Genomic DNA, 14,350 nt, shown 5'->3' on the forward strand with positions numbered 1-14,350 from the left:
AAAACAATGCGATTTAGGGCTGGACAAGTAACAGATATGTAATACGTATTTAGGCTTTCGCATCTTAAATAGTTTGACGTCATGACTTTTACACCGCAAATTTGTGACCATAGCGAGAACTAAATGAATTACGACGTAAAAAAGAATCTAACATGACAAGTTACATTACAACTCATATACTACGTCACGTTCATGCATGATACGTTTAACAGGATTTTATCATCTTAAATATTAGATTATTTTTACATCATCTACATGCAAAGGGTTATACGCCCGGAGAGATCCGCTCGCGGCAATTTCGGGCGCTTTTGACGACTGGCATTCCCGGTTAATCGCTAACTCGCGATTGCGCGAGCGGAGACGCGACAGCGACGGTCAGAGCGCTCTCCTCGTCGTTTCTCCGTCCGATACTGACCCGGTAATGGAAATCCTCTTTTAACGATCAACGTTCTATGTATATCAACCGTGTGCGCCTGGAGTACCGAAGGTACATGTACGCAATCCCTCGTCCTCTCCTCCAATACTCCCACTCCCACCTTTCTCTCCCCCCCCCCCCCACTTTGTTTTGCTCGTCACTGCCTCCGTCTTCCCCTCTCGCCTTTCCTTCGTCGACTCCATCTCCCTTCCTTTTCCCTCTACTTCCCTTCAACCCTCTCTCTTTCTGTCTTTTTCTCTCTCTCCCTATTTGTCTTCCCCTATTCTCCCTTGTCGCTTCCCCATCGGCTCTGTCCTCCCTTCGCTTCCTAAGATCGTATAGCATTCCATCGAACTGGAATCAAACGAGCTGGCGTGGTGGGAGCGACAGGAGGATACGGCAGGATATAGTGATATATACGTGTATATAGTATATGTATATATGTGTTTGTATATATATGTACACACACACACACACACACACACACACACACACACACACACACCCAAGTATATATACATGGGGGAGGGAGCGGAAGAGGGGAGAACGCAGTAGGGAGAGCGGAGAAAAAACGTGCTATAGGAAAGGAAGGAGATTGAAGGAAAAGGACACAGGGAAGTGCGGGGACGGTAGAGCACTCGGAGTGGTGAAAAGATAGGACATAGTGGTGGACCATAGAAATAGAATGAGGTAGAAAGGAAGACGGAAAAGGATTGTTAGACAGATAGAAAGAGAAGAGTATGACTTCGAGGGTGTGACTCCGATAACCGATCTCAGGCCTATGCCCCCTATCTCCTTTACCTTGAGCGTCAGTATGCGATGATACTTACTTCAAGGCCACCAAGAGAGCAACATGTACGATGTATGCTCGGAGACGAGCAAAACGCTAGGTATCATTCGAACACTCGAGTATCCGCCGGGCATGCAGAGAAAACCAAGAAAGAAAAGGGATCGTTCTGTACAGATAAAGGATCGATCTTCTCTTATTGTTAGCGCAATTTTAGGCAAGATTTAATTATAGAGTTATTTAACGTTAAAAGTTAATAAACTTCGGCGAATAAAATTTGAAGAGGGCAAAAATAGGTTTTTTTTATCATTGATTAATCTTTAACAAACTCCAATTTAGAAAAATTTAATTCGTGACCCTGATTTCGCGGAATAGCTAGATATGTAATGCGACTTTGTTAGAACGGTAAGTGTCCAGTCTAAAATATTCGCATGACTTTTTTAAATTGACGAATACGGAAATCTCGCGATTCACCATCTCCGGTTTTCGGGACGTATGCGAAATACTCCGATCCGCGAAATATCATCGTTCGTATTCCTATTTGCGTGGTTAATATTTCAGTCTCGCGAAAGACGCCAGTTGGAGTCGCGCGGCTAAGATCCATCGATTGCCTAACCAAACTTAACGCGATAGGAGTGACCGCTCTCGCGTGACAAATAGATCGCCACGTGGTTCGGGTCATCCCTCGCGTCCCTCATCTCGCCTTCCCTCCGCGCCTATCCCTGCCGTGCTCGGTTCCCGCGGCTGCCTATCTCCGTCTTTTTCTCGCGGTCCACTCCTCCCTTTCTCCCTTCGCGACATTCCCACGAGCTATAAATTCACGCGCCTACACACAGGTGGCACCGCTCTTTTGCCAAGTGCATACAGGCGGACTCCCTTTGGAGATAGCGAGCGCGTCTAAACGCGCGGGGGAACGTAGTGGGGGAAACGACGACTGCTTATCGTATGCAAACGGGAGTCGGCAACGTGCGCGCGACGACCGACGACGGTAAAAAGCGGCCACTCCGCGGAGGAGGCAGATATCGGCACTCTCATTCAGTAATAAGTACCCTCGTGAGATGGTCCTCGCGCGAGACGATAATCTGCGCCGACGAATAGGCTTCCGCTCTTTCTGCACCTACGACGAGTATAAATAACGTTATACAAGAAGTACTGTTTTGTTCCAATTAATGATTATTTCAGCGACCTTCTTTCGTTTATTTAAAAGCGGCTTTCGCTAGAATGCCGCTCTCACCGAGATCTTCGACGAATCAAATTTCGGTTTTAGATGTTGATGAATTCAACGACATCTAAGTATTGGTCTCTTATCTTGAGAAGTCGAGAGATTTCTATATACCAGAGAATGTTAAACTTAACCTATTGGATACCGTACATATCTGTAAAATCCCCTCAAAATATTACTATAGCTATTTATTTTATGTTTCCGGCACGCTTAGTACCTTTCGTCCGATACCGCCTTCTTCTCCCTCCCTCCCTCCATCCTCCGGATATCGATAATTACCATTCAAATTCTGTATCGCAAGCAAGTGTATATGCAGAGTCTTGTCTATCCATTGAGATTCAAGTATGGAGAGGGCACTGGCTCGGCTGGCGCGTGCCGAGAGAGAGATAAATTTGTGGGATCGCTGTCCTTGTCGTACAGTTTGTATGACAAAGACATATCTTTCTCTCAGTAATATGCGCATGCGTCTTGTACAACAGAGAAAGATAGGGATCTCACAATATCTATCTGTCTCAGGCTCGTTTTCCGCCTACGCGGAATATATAGCATCGCAGTACCCACTCCATACTTATATCTCAATGTGTCTATCATCCTTTTCTTTTTTTTCTTTTACATTCTATTTCATTCTACAACGAGAGCGATCCGTCAGGGACTCAAGTTACCGGGACCCTTCGCAATGCACAATGCACGCGACTTGCGCTTTATTGCGTGCGAAAGACCAACCACGTGGGATGAGTCGTGCGCTCTCGTGCAGGTGGCAGCACACTGCGATACACCTTCACCGTACACACACACACACACACACCGTGTGCCACGCGCGGCTATATTCTCGCTCGCGCAAAAGCGCTTTGCCTCGCCTCGTCTTGCCTTGCCATTCCTTGCCATGCCTTGCTTTACCTTACCTTACCTTACCTTACCTTACCTTACCTTACCCTACCCTTACCTTACCTTACCTCTCCTTGTCTCGCTTCACCTCACCTCGCCTTGCCTCGCGGCCGTGCCGCGTCGCGCACGCAAGCACCGTGTTTTTGCGGCGTGCACGCTTCTTCGCGGCGGCCTTCCTTCCCCCCTTTTCGCGCACACGCGTGTACATATTTCTTCGTCAACTTAATCGTGCCGACTCGTGGCTTCCTTCTACCACATTTTTTTGCGCGACCGTATACCGTATGCGCGCGTATCTCGCTGCCGGATACTCGCCGGGAATGCCGGGATCGATATTATTCAGGGTATTTTTGCTCATTCTAATATATTTGCTTTAGTGCCAAGTACGTTTTGGCATCGATACCGCACAGGTGCGATATCGAAGGTCTTTAATATTGGCTAGACAGATTAAAGGAAGTAAGATATCGGCGCGAAAGATATACATATATCGAAAACAGCGTACCAAAACTTGGATAATATTGAATTATCTCGAGCCTATGTAACGCTCAGGAAGGTGACGGTACCAGAAGCAATATCTTAGCATAAGAGCTTTCAGTCAAGTAAAAGGCAATTATGCAATCAAACTTGTTTTCGATCAGTAAATATTTATGATATAAAACACTACGTTCAGATAAAAGATAATTTTTGTTGTTACAGAAGAAAGAAGACGAAGAGAAAATGCAAATATATTACGAATTCGCTGTTTTATTCTAAAGCGACTAGCACATTTTTCTTTTTCCTTAACGTCGACAGATTTCTCTACATTTCGCGTTTCATCGACCGACTGCAGTCGACGTTAACGTTTGGCAACATTATGTCTAACATCTCGGCGCGATACTCGTCAACGATTGCACGATTTCTCAATGCGGTGACGCACTCACGAACACGATCCTCGTGAACAGGGTATGTATACTTCGGTGTAGCGGCGATCGACGCGCTACGCCGTCACCGTCGCAGCTCCGCTTGCCCGCTCGATAGCGCCGAGGGTTGATAGTCCGCATTGATCCTGCGGGAGAGCTTGGGTATCGCGAAGCTAGGTCGTCGCCGCTGTCGCCGTCGCCGTCGCCGTCGCCGTCGCCATCGCCGTTCGTCGATCGCAACCGAGATCGCCATTTCTCGAGTATAATTTTATACTCGGTCACGAAGAATCCCGCTTCGAATTAGAATAGAACGATTCTTTTATCTTGACGAAAGTTCGATCATCGAAATGACAGTCACGTCCTTGAACTGTTGCTGATTCTCCCTTGCAATTGATAATATACAATTCCGTCTGTTTAGCAGATTCTACATAAAAAAGAAAAAGTAAGCGAGCTAAGCGTAGTTATACCGTACAGACTAACGTTCAAACCGAACTCTTCTAAGAACCTAATTCCATTTTTCTAAGGAAAAAAGTTTCAAACGAGTATTATATTATGTCATTTAAATTATTATTATTATTATTATTATTAATATTATTATACGTCTTATTGTTATTATTAAGCATTTCCTAATGTTCAGGAAACTCAGAAACTGTTCAGGATAAGTAAAATAATAGAAACAAATTTTTATTTAGAAAGGTTCTTGAGAAGAATGCAAACCCATATCTTTCGCTCTTTACTTCTCATCAAGCTCTTGGAGCTACGTTTCACCTAATTCTCTCTTCTTCCGAGGAAGTACATCGGTCTCGCAAATATGGTGCAACGAGTGTCATAACTTCTAACACTCGAATTTCGATTTGCATTACAGATTATACGTTTGTTAACAGGATAAGTTACATTAAGCAGGTTATAAGAGCCGTAGAGCCGCGAGGCTCGTGTAGATCGCGCTTATTTTTTTTCTATTACGTAGTTCCAGCTTATTTTAGAGATGCGTCATCCAGTAAGTACAATTCAACTACGGTGTTCAATGTAACGTCGCCTACAACGAATGTGAAAGATATGTTTTGGCGGATTAGAGCGTATGCCTGAAGCGTATATTTGGGGTATTTAAATTTCAACGATCGACGGCACAGGGTACCGGAAACAGCGAATATTAATACGTATTCCCTCGAAAAGCTTATATTGACAGCAGACTGACGATACGAGGTACCGCAATGATGAATTAACAAGCAGCAAGGCAAATAATTGGTGAATACGTCACAAATGTAATTATTCTAAAAATATATAAATAATATTTGCACTTGCGGATATTCCGTGGATAGATTCTCCTGTGGAAAAAATCTGAAGCTATTAGTTGATAGAATCGGAGTATACGATAAGCTCTAGTTTAGCGTCGACGCTCGTCGAATCGGGTGTCGCCTCACTCTCTCTTTTTTATTCTATGGTTTCGATGACGATTCAATCGCCTGAGCGCTACTTCGCGATCGCGAATAATCCGATCGCGGTCATTTATCTAATCTAACCCTGTCTGTTGCGCTTAAGAAGATCGTATCGCCGAACTTGGTGCGGCAAAAGATAGAGCTCTATCATTGGGATCGTTACAGAGAGTGTATCAGTTCACAAAAAAGCACCGACTAGCACTAATTGTAAGTGCCTTGAAGAATTTTGAGGATGGAAAAGAATATACGTCGTATATGCTCAACATTTATCATAAAAATCATGAAAATAGTACTGTCTGCTTGGAGGTGATGATTTCTATCCGCGCCTATATTAATTTCGCGTTACGTTATTATTTGGTCGTAATAAGGTCCTCTTGAATCACGAAAGTATTCCATAATAGGAGATCTCGATCACCCTTGTCTATCGTCCGAGTATGCGAGTATCCATGGATTTTAGATATTCGCGCTAACGAAAATTGATTGCGCGCGGACCAGCGAAGTTTTAATATATCGCCTCTCTCTCGCGCGCGCGAGTGCCAGCCGTTATTTTCAACGACCTCCTCCGAAAAGTATCGAGGTGGAGCGAGGGCGGGCAAGCGAGAGAGAGCGAGAGAGAGAGAGAGAGGGGGGGGAGAGATCCCATCAGGGCGCTACGGCGCGGAGGAGTCAGTGTCCTTTAAGTAAGTTAGGCGCCTGCGCGAATCGACGCTGGAAATTCTCGACCGGTGGTGGTCCTGCGGCCATGTGGTGTCGGTGGTGGGGCGTATCGGCGGCCGCCGTATCGCGGGTGCGAGGGTGGCGAACGTATCTGTATGCATGCCCGCGTAGGTGCGCGCTCACAAGCGCGGATCGTCCGGGTAGAGGGTTAATAGGACGTTGGCGCCACGACGGCGGCTCCGGGAAGCGCGGCCACGTGCGCTCGCTATCGAACGGCAGTCGTCCTCCGATCCACCCTATCCACCCTATCCACCCTCAGCCCCGTCATTCCCCCGTGTCACCTACCGCCCTACCGCCGCCACCCCCTCGGCCTCCTTCCCACCCTCATCCCCGACCGCCTCGCTTCATCTCATTCTCCCTCCCCCGTTTATCCCCGCATCCAACATCGAGCGCACACACCTCCGCCACGCCGGCGCTACCACCACCATCGGCACTATCACTACCACTACTACTACGCCCCTAACCCTTATACACGCCGTGCTAAACTATGGCGTGTATATAAGTACGTATCGTTATATACATCTACGTACATGGACGTAGCGCGTATATACGCGCGGTGCTCGTATACCCGCGGCTCTCTCGTACACAGCTGTATCTCAGAATGAGCTGGATATATTGCGCGCGCGAGAGAAGTCGCTGAACACGAGGTATACAGTTTATACCATTACCGACGCCCCGCCGAATTTCGGGGCTCTTTCCGAGCGGCGACACACGTAACGCGCGCAGCCTCTCGGAGAGACGATCGTCCGCTTCGTTTCGACAACGACGACGATGGTTTCACCTCGCGCGCGAGTTACATCAATTTTTATTTAGCGACATTTTTGTTCGGTCATCAAACGCGGGTAAACTCGAATGGCAATCCGTTTGCTCGTGAACATAATTATTCAGCGACATTTTCCATTCTTAGATTTTCAACAACGGATGTTGCGCAAGAGACAGACAATGTAGAAACAAGTAAATTACGTGTAAAAGAGATTATTAGCAGTCAATGTACGAACTTTGCGTAAAGTATTAATGAAGAATATACCAACATTTTAGAGTTTACCCTCAACTATTATAACATGATGACTATTATAACTTGGTTATAACATAAGATAATGTAATTACGGATGAACAGCTTCTAATAACACTGTCATGTTTTAGATTATTTCTAGTATGTTTTGCTCGAATTAAATTTCAGTTTAAACAATCACTCACTGAATGAATGTAAATTCTCCCCGACAATAATTTCCATTCTGAACTTTCGACAGTACGCATCGCACACAGTTCCGTTAATTATTGTTATTAAAACTATATAATAAAAGAAATAGGGTTACAAATCTTTTTCCGATATTCTTATTCTACAAAGTATCTAAATGGATAGGAATTCATCGCGGTAGCTGTCTCATTGTCATGTAATTATCTTCGGGCGAGTTGCGTTCAAAGACTTCGCGATATGTTGTACGTATGTACAATTGTTCTGTTCATAGATCGTTCATGATCGTAATCGTCATAATGGTTGCGATGCTCGCGCGTAAAGTCCGCGCATCTTTATCCAAACGCGATTGCATTAACTGCGATCTTGGAAACGTAAGAGCAGACTAATGCGAGATATTCAAGTGTTAGTCTCGAGAGAGGTGCGCCGAAAGCATTCGACGTTTCCAGTTCTTCACGAAACGGAAGACACGGCCCCAGTGTCTTCTTTATCAAGGGAGAGAGATAGTCGTTTCAGATATTTAAGCAAGTGCACGCTGTCGTACGTCTGACAAAACCTTCGCCCGTTCATTGATTCCGACTTGGCCCATGGCTTAATACAATCCACATAGTTCGACTCGACAATGTTCCCTTAGCGTAAATACCGTATGCCGAGCTAGTTCGAGAGAACTAGCGAAAAGGAAATAATCCTTCGAAATTGGGGCTTCCTTAATTAAGGTATGGATATGAAAATTTTGCTCTGAGCAGTCAAACCCCTCGAATAGTAAAACTGTTTATTCCGTATTTAATTATATTCGGATCTTATTAAATGTCTATCTCAATATTAATATATCAATAATTTTTTGTTTTGAGAGAGCAATTCTCGAGAAATAAAATTCAACATTTATTTATAGCTACCGATAATTATCTTCAAATCTGTTTCTTACTATCGAGAGTCGCTCTCGGAAGATCTGACGTACGTTTAAACATCTACTGACCTCGGTCTTTACCGAATATGTGTCCACTGACAACATTCATTATTAAAAGTTGTTCCCGCAAAATAAAGTTCTCTCTCGCCCGAATACCTATCAATAATTACTCGCATTCATGTGTCCGCTAACTCGTAACTGTCGCTCTCTCAGGGGACAAAACTCTCGAGTGTGTGCCGAGACGAAGAACAACACGGAAGCGTAATCGCGAGAATAAGCTCGCGATCTCTGCATTCGCGAGCGCGTCATGTAACTCGTTATTCGAAAAGCTTGCTTTATTTTTTTCTCCCCCGCGCGCGCGCGCGTCAACGGTGAACATGTCGTCAACTCTCATTTGCGCGCCGGGATGAGGTGGAAAGAGACAGAAGCAAGGAGAAGATGAAGAAGGATGCATGTACGTGAGTGAAAGAAATGAAGAAGCGTGATTCCGGGGGGAGGTAGGGGGTAAGGGGTGAGTGTCGGGAGGAGGATGCGAGAACTCAACGGGAGAGTGACGAAGGGGTTACGCGAGAGAGTAACGTCTACGGTCGGCTGAAACTGCCAACTAACGAGTAACAATCCCGCGGTTATTTGCTTAATGGCGCTTACTGTTGTTGGTCTCCGCGGTGGCTAGAAGTGGCCGTCTCTAATTGCCGACATGAACCTCGAACCGGTAATAATAATTACCCGTTGGATAGTCACGTTACATTATGCCGGGTCCTCCAGATGAGGATCACCGATCTTTCCCGTCTAAATATTTCCGCGAGGGAGAGAAATGTATTGATAATCGAGATATGTCCATCTGACAGTCCCCCCCCCCCCCCCCCAAGAACAATTGTGCCGATAGTGATACTCACGGAGGTTTCTAAATTTCTTCATCTAATGATTGTGTCTAACTCTAACGTAACAGGTATACGAGGCACTATCGTCATGCAGGCACCGGTAGACTGGTACAGGGTTCACTTTCATGTTTGCATCAAGTTTTAGTGAACGATATTCAGTAATGCTCCTGGAGTCGGGGAAAATATGTAACATCTCTTACTGTCTTTTTGACGTAATATTGGGAATGAAAAAATAGAACGTTCTATCTTTACTTTGTTGCGTCGACATTGTTACGTAACAGAAATTTAGACGTTAATGAGTCATAGTTCATTTTTATGCTTATATATTAAGTGAAATGAACGTTCAATAACGTTGATTAAATTTCGGATACTATATCATGGTGGAATCATATGAAAACTTTTAACGTAATATTACTAGCGGTGGTACAGAATTATTTCTAACGTTCCCTTAAAATAACCGCCAACACGAAATGGAACACAGTCTACTTCCGCGCGTGTACGTCCGAGGAAAATAACGTTTCAGTAATAACGCGTTCATTAGAATTTCAAGAAAATATCACGCGCAGTGTGCTGATATAACACTGATATAAAAGATCAGGTTTAATGTACCCCTAAACCTAAGGCCGTATCTGAGGCACGGTGTTTCGAAACCTGTAGTTTTTACTGCAGCTTACTTTTCACGTAATAAGTACGTCTTTCTTTATTTTTTGTTTATTTTCCATGTTTTTGTGCCGCGTGAAATTATTTTCGCTAGGTAGACGTTCATCATCGCGCCGGCACGAATTTGCAAATTTTCCATAGCTGCTCTTCAACGGGATTCGTTTTGCCCCGGTTCTACTACGGGCGTAAGCGACTTTTCCCATACACCTGCGCATTTACCACCGCGCACTTCCCCTTCCTCCCGTCCCACCTCTGCCTCCAACTCTCTATCCCCTCCCCTTATTTCTCCACGCCTCCGTACAGTCTCTCGCCGACCTATCTCCCCGCTATGGCAATTTCAAAAAAGTGCATTTTTCAAAAAACCATAAGACTAAACTTCTCCTAACTGTACTCCTCCTCGGACGAGATGGAGAAAATCTATACGCTAGATGGAAGCTGGGCGCGGAGCATTCTACGGTCCGATTCAAGAAACGTTCTCGTTTTCCTTACAAATCACTAAGTCTGCTCGCTGGTAACATAGAAATTTTTTAAGCGGTTTCGAGTTTCCAGCGCAATCTCCTAATTTTCTATTATTGTAAGTTGCAAGCGTATGATGGTGACCAGGACGAAGCGATAAAGCCTTTTATTCTATTTTCACAAGGATAGATGACATTTTTTTCGACTCGGATCTCGGATGAACCGCAAGTTTTCGGGCGCTTTTCGCCGTGATCGCGTAATTTCGGTTCGCAGAAGAGAATTCCATTCGTTCGCCCGCTCATCCGACTCGGCAAAAGCTTTCGACGATAGTGTATGGAGCAGCCTGTACGCAGAAGCGTGTACAGTGGGGAGCGTGGGCGAGTGGGTGGCGGGAGGTCGCGCGGCAAGGGGAGAAACAACGTGGTGCGCGCACTGTGTTCGCTGCTGGCAAGCGAGCGACGAACGGGAGGGAGCGCGCGATAAGCGGGAGAAGGACGTCAAGCGCGTAGTCGAACAAGGAGAGAAGGCATTACTCGTGCATGGGGCGTTACCACGGAAACCCCTATTCGTTCTCCATCCCTTCGCTCGCGCTTGTCAGGCAACGCGAGAGAACGAGGGAACGAGAAAAGGGAGGTAGAGAGGGAGACGGTGACAGAAATAGAGAGACCGAAAGGACGACCGACAGAGAAAAAGGACGAAGCGCGCGCGAAAGAGAGGGAAGCGAGTTGGTCGTACAAATTGGTGGGAGGAAGAGCGAACGAGAAAGAAAGAGGGGGAGAGGGAGAGGGGAAGAAAGAGAGAGAGAGAGAGAGAGAGAAACGGCAACGTGATATCGAGAAAGGAATGGGTGATGAACGGAGCGAGCGAGAACAGAGTGCAGAGCGAGAGAGCGCGTGCTAGAGGAAGATAGCCGGCAAATGCGGAGCTGCCAGTGCAATCAACCCGTTGCCCACTCGCGAGGGTAAAACTATCCCGAAGTCAGACGAGGATACGTATATTACGAAGGGAGTCTCGCTCTCACGTCACTATATAAAAAAAATTATATATATGTGTGTGTGTGTGTGTGTGTGTGTGTGCGTGTGTGTGTGTGTGTGTGTGTGTGTGTGTGCGTGCGTGCGTGCGTGCGTGCGTGTGTGCGTGTGTGTGTGTGTGTGTGTGTGTGTGTGTGTGTGTCTGTGTGTGTGTGTGTATCTATATAATGTGTGTGTGTATTTGTTTGTTACATATTTCACATATTATACATATATATGCATATAAATATGTGAAACGTCGAGTAAATAGATATGGAGGAAGGGAATGAGCGCGGAAAGAACGAGATAGAGACAGAGGGTAAAGAGAAACCAGTGCCTGGAGTGGAAAAAAGACCAGGCAAAATTACAAGATTAGATGCCTGCTACCTGTAACAAGACTTCGCCGATAAAGTAGCACCCTGCGTTAAAGATCTCGAGGCCATCATTTATGCGTGCTTTTTTAATTCGATCCGCGCTCCCAACCGCGACAACGATCCTTAACGAAGGCTGTCGGCTCGCGAGACGCGGGTGATTTCAAAATATAGATATGAAGATTCTCCTCTAAACGATAAATCCCACGAATTATTCACCTTGTAATACTAACAAACGATAGAGGGATGGAAGAGGGAGACAGCGTCATCGTCTATCTACCGTCCGCGTTAAACTCATTTCGGTGTCGTAATTGTGAAAACTTTGTTCTTTCTGTAGCATTACAAAACTCACATTTTACATAACGCACTGCACACTAGAAAATATCATCGACATTTCTCTCGCACAGTACCTATCTTAACGAGAAAATCGCCTTTCGACAGATCTTTACAGATTCGGCAAAATTTTCCTTCCAGGAATAATCGACAGGCATAGTTACTCTACGATTGGGACAAAAATCTGATTTAAAACTGTCATTGTTATTGCGATGTTCAATGTACACATCCAATAACTTTTTTAATCAATATAACATTTCGAGCAATCTTTATTTTTTGAATTTGATTTTGATATTAATGTTAATTCCATTAAGTCCCTTTTGTGAGATTAATGTTGATTCTGTGAGAATTTCATTGAAGATAGATAAATTTCGAATTGATCGAGAAATCCATAAATGAAGAAATTATGATAATTCTGGGATGATCGATGGTCCTACTTTCGCATACTTAACAATTTTACCTTATTCCAACAATTATGCGTAAGAATTGGTACGCGTTAAAGTTTTTACCAATTTATGCCCCTATCCCGTCAAACGCGGCTCGTATGTAACATATAAGGATACGATGTTAAACTCATGCGCGAGGGTGTCGGAGCTTTCGTTCTTCGTGGCTGTTGCTGGTAAGGCGCAGTTGCTCTATTCTCTTGAAACCAGTTTTCCTCCACATGACCATCGGAGAAGGGCAGACAGAGAGAACAAGGAGGAGAGAGGGAGAAAAAAGAGAAACTAAGAGAGAACGAGAAAGAGATAGGAGAAGTGAGCGCACGAGCGAAGAAGAAGAAGAAGAGAAAAAAAATAAAGATTACATGCTCACGTGTGTGTATACCCGCATGCACGCATACATTTCTGCGCAACCGTAAATGCGCGCGCGCGCACATACACACAGGCGCACACATACACACACGCACGCATACAGTACGCTTCTCGCTACATGCACGTCAGCTAAACTAGAAAGTTGCTCCGACCGACGACTCGTCGGTCGAAGAAACGCTGCTCGAGCTAGAGCTACCTTTCGAATTTCAACCGCGAATATTTTCTACATATAAACGCCGCTCGCCGCTCGCCGCGTTGCGCCGCGTTGCGCCGCGATGCGCCGCGATGGACATGCGCGTCCCGACGAACAGCAAAATTCGATCGGCGCGCGCGCCGCACTCGATTCTCTCTCTTGCCGGCCGCGGCCGTGCGGCACTAGCCGACATATAAAACAACGCGCGGGCGATCGAACGTAGCGTTTTCGAAAGCCCCCGTGTTATCCGTTCCGTCCGCGTTTAGCTCTCTCGCGAGCGCGGCAGCGAGAGCTCGCCACGGATCGGTAGGTGCGATCGATCGAGCGTATATTTGGTCGGAAGCCAAACGATGCGCCGCCACACATATACACATCGCGTATACATAATATACCATTGCTGCACGTTACACGCCGTATATAATGTACGAAGGGTTCAGTTACGCTTTAATATTTTATACCGCGCTGCCTCGTCTAAAAGCGTTACGATTGTAATTGGAATCGAAACTTGACTTTTACGCATAGTGAAATTGTAAAATTGTTTCTAGAGAAGAATAGCATTAAATGGCTCTGCCTTTAATTTGAAATCTTTCTTTCGTACAAACGAACACCATGACTTGCGAAAGCATCGGCGAATCGTCAGTATTAACGGTATTTCCGTTTTTCTTTTTTGTGCCATTTCCTTGAACTAGAATCTTATGATGATTACCCCATAGGGGTACGCGTCGCGCTCGCGATTCATTCCTGGCGGATTAAGAGGAAGCGCGAATCCACCACCCTGGTTACATCGTTGAAACCTGGTTGGTCGCACGGCAACCCTCGATTCTTGCCGAGTAGAAAGTCTGCTTCGGTAGAAATATTTCGTCCTATACCGAGGTAACGGCGGCTTCCCGCCGAGCCGAGCCGAGCCGAGCCGTGAAGAGGAGAGGTGAGGTGAGGAGAGGAGAGGTAAGGTGAGGAGAGGAGAGGAGAGGAGAGACGAGGCGAGGCAAGACGAACTGAAGCGAGCCGAGGTGAGGCGAGACGAGACGAGACGAAGCGAGGTGAGGTGAGGTGAGGTGAGGCGAGGCGAGGCAAGGCGAGGCGAGGCGAGGCAAGGCGAGGCTTCGGAGCGTGGGTATCAGTACGGAACCGAGTCTACAACGCATTAGCGCGGCGTTGTCACGTTTCGAGGTTC

General features: G+C 45.8%; 1 protein-coding gene across 7 annotated transcripts in view; it reads left to right on the plus strand.

The window, feature by feature from the left end:
* The window catches only part of Tara (SERTA domain-containing protein 2 taranis), a 61,457-nt gene that overhangs the window by 17,031 nt on the left and 30,076 nt on the right, over window positions 1–14,350 (plus strand). The window lies entirely within an intron of this gene.

This window comes from Temnothorax nylanderi, unplaced genomic scaffold, assembly GCF_030848795.1.
Source record: "Temnothorax nylanderi isolate EJ_2023f unplaced genomic scaffold, tnyl_v1.0 TNYL_tig0016_pilon, whole genome shotgun sequence".
NCBI lineage: Eukaryota > Metazoa > Arthropoda > Insecta > Hymenoptera > Formicidae > Temnothorax > Temnothorax nylanderi.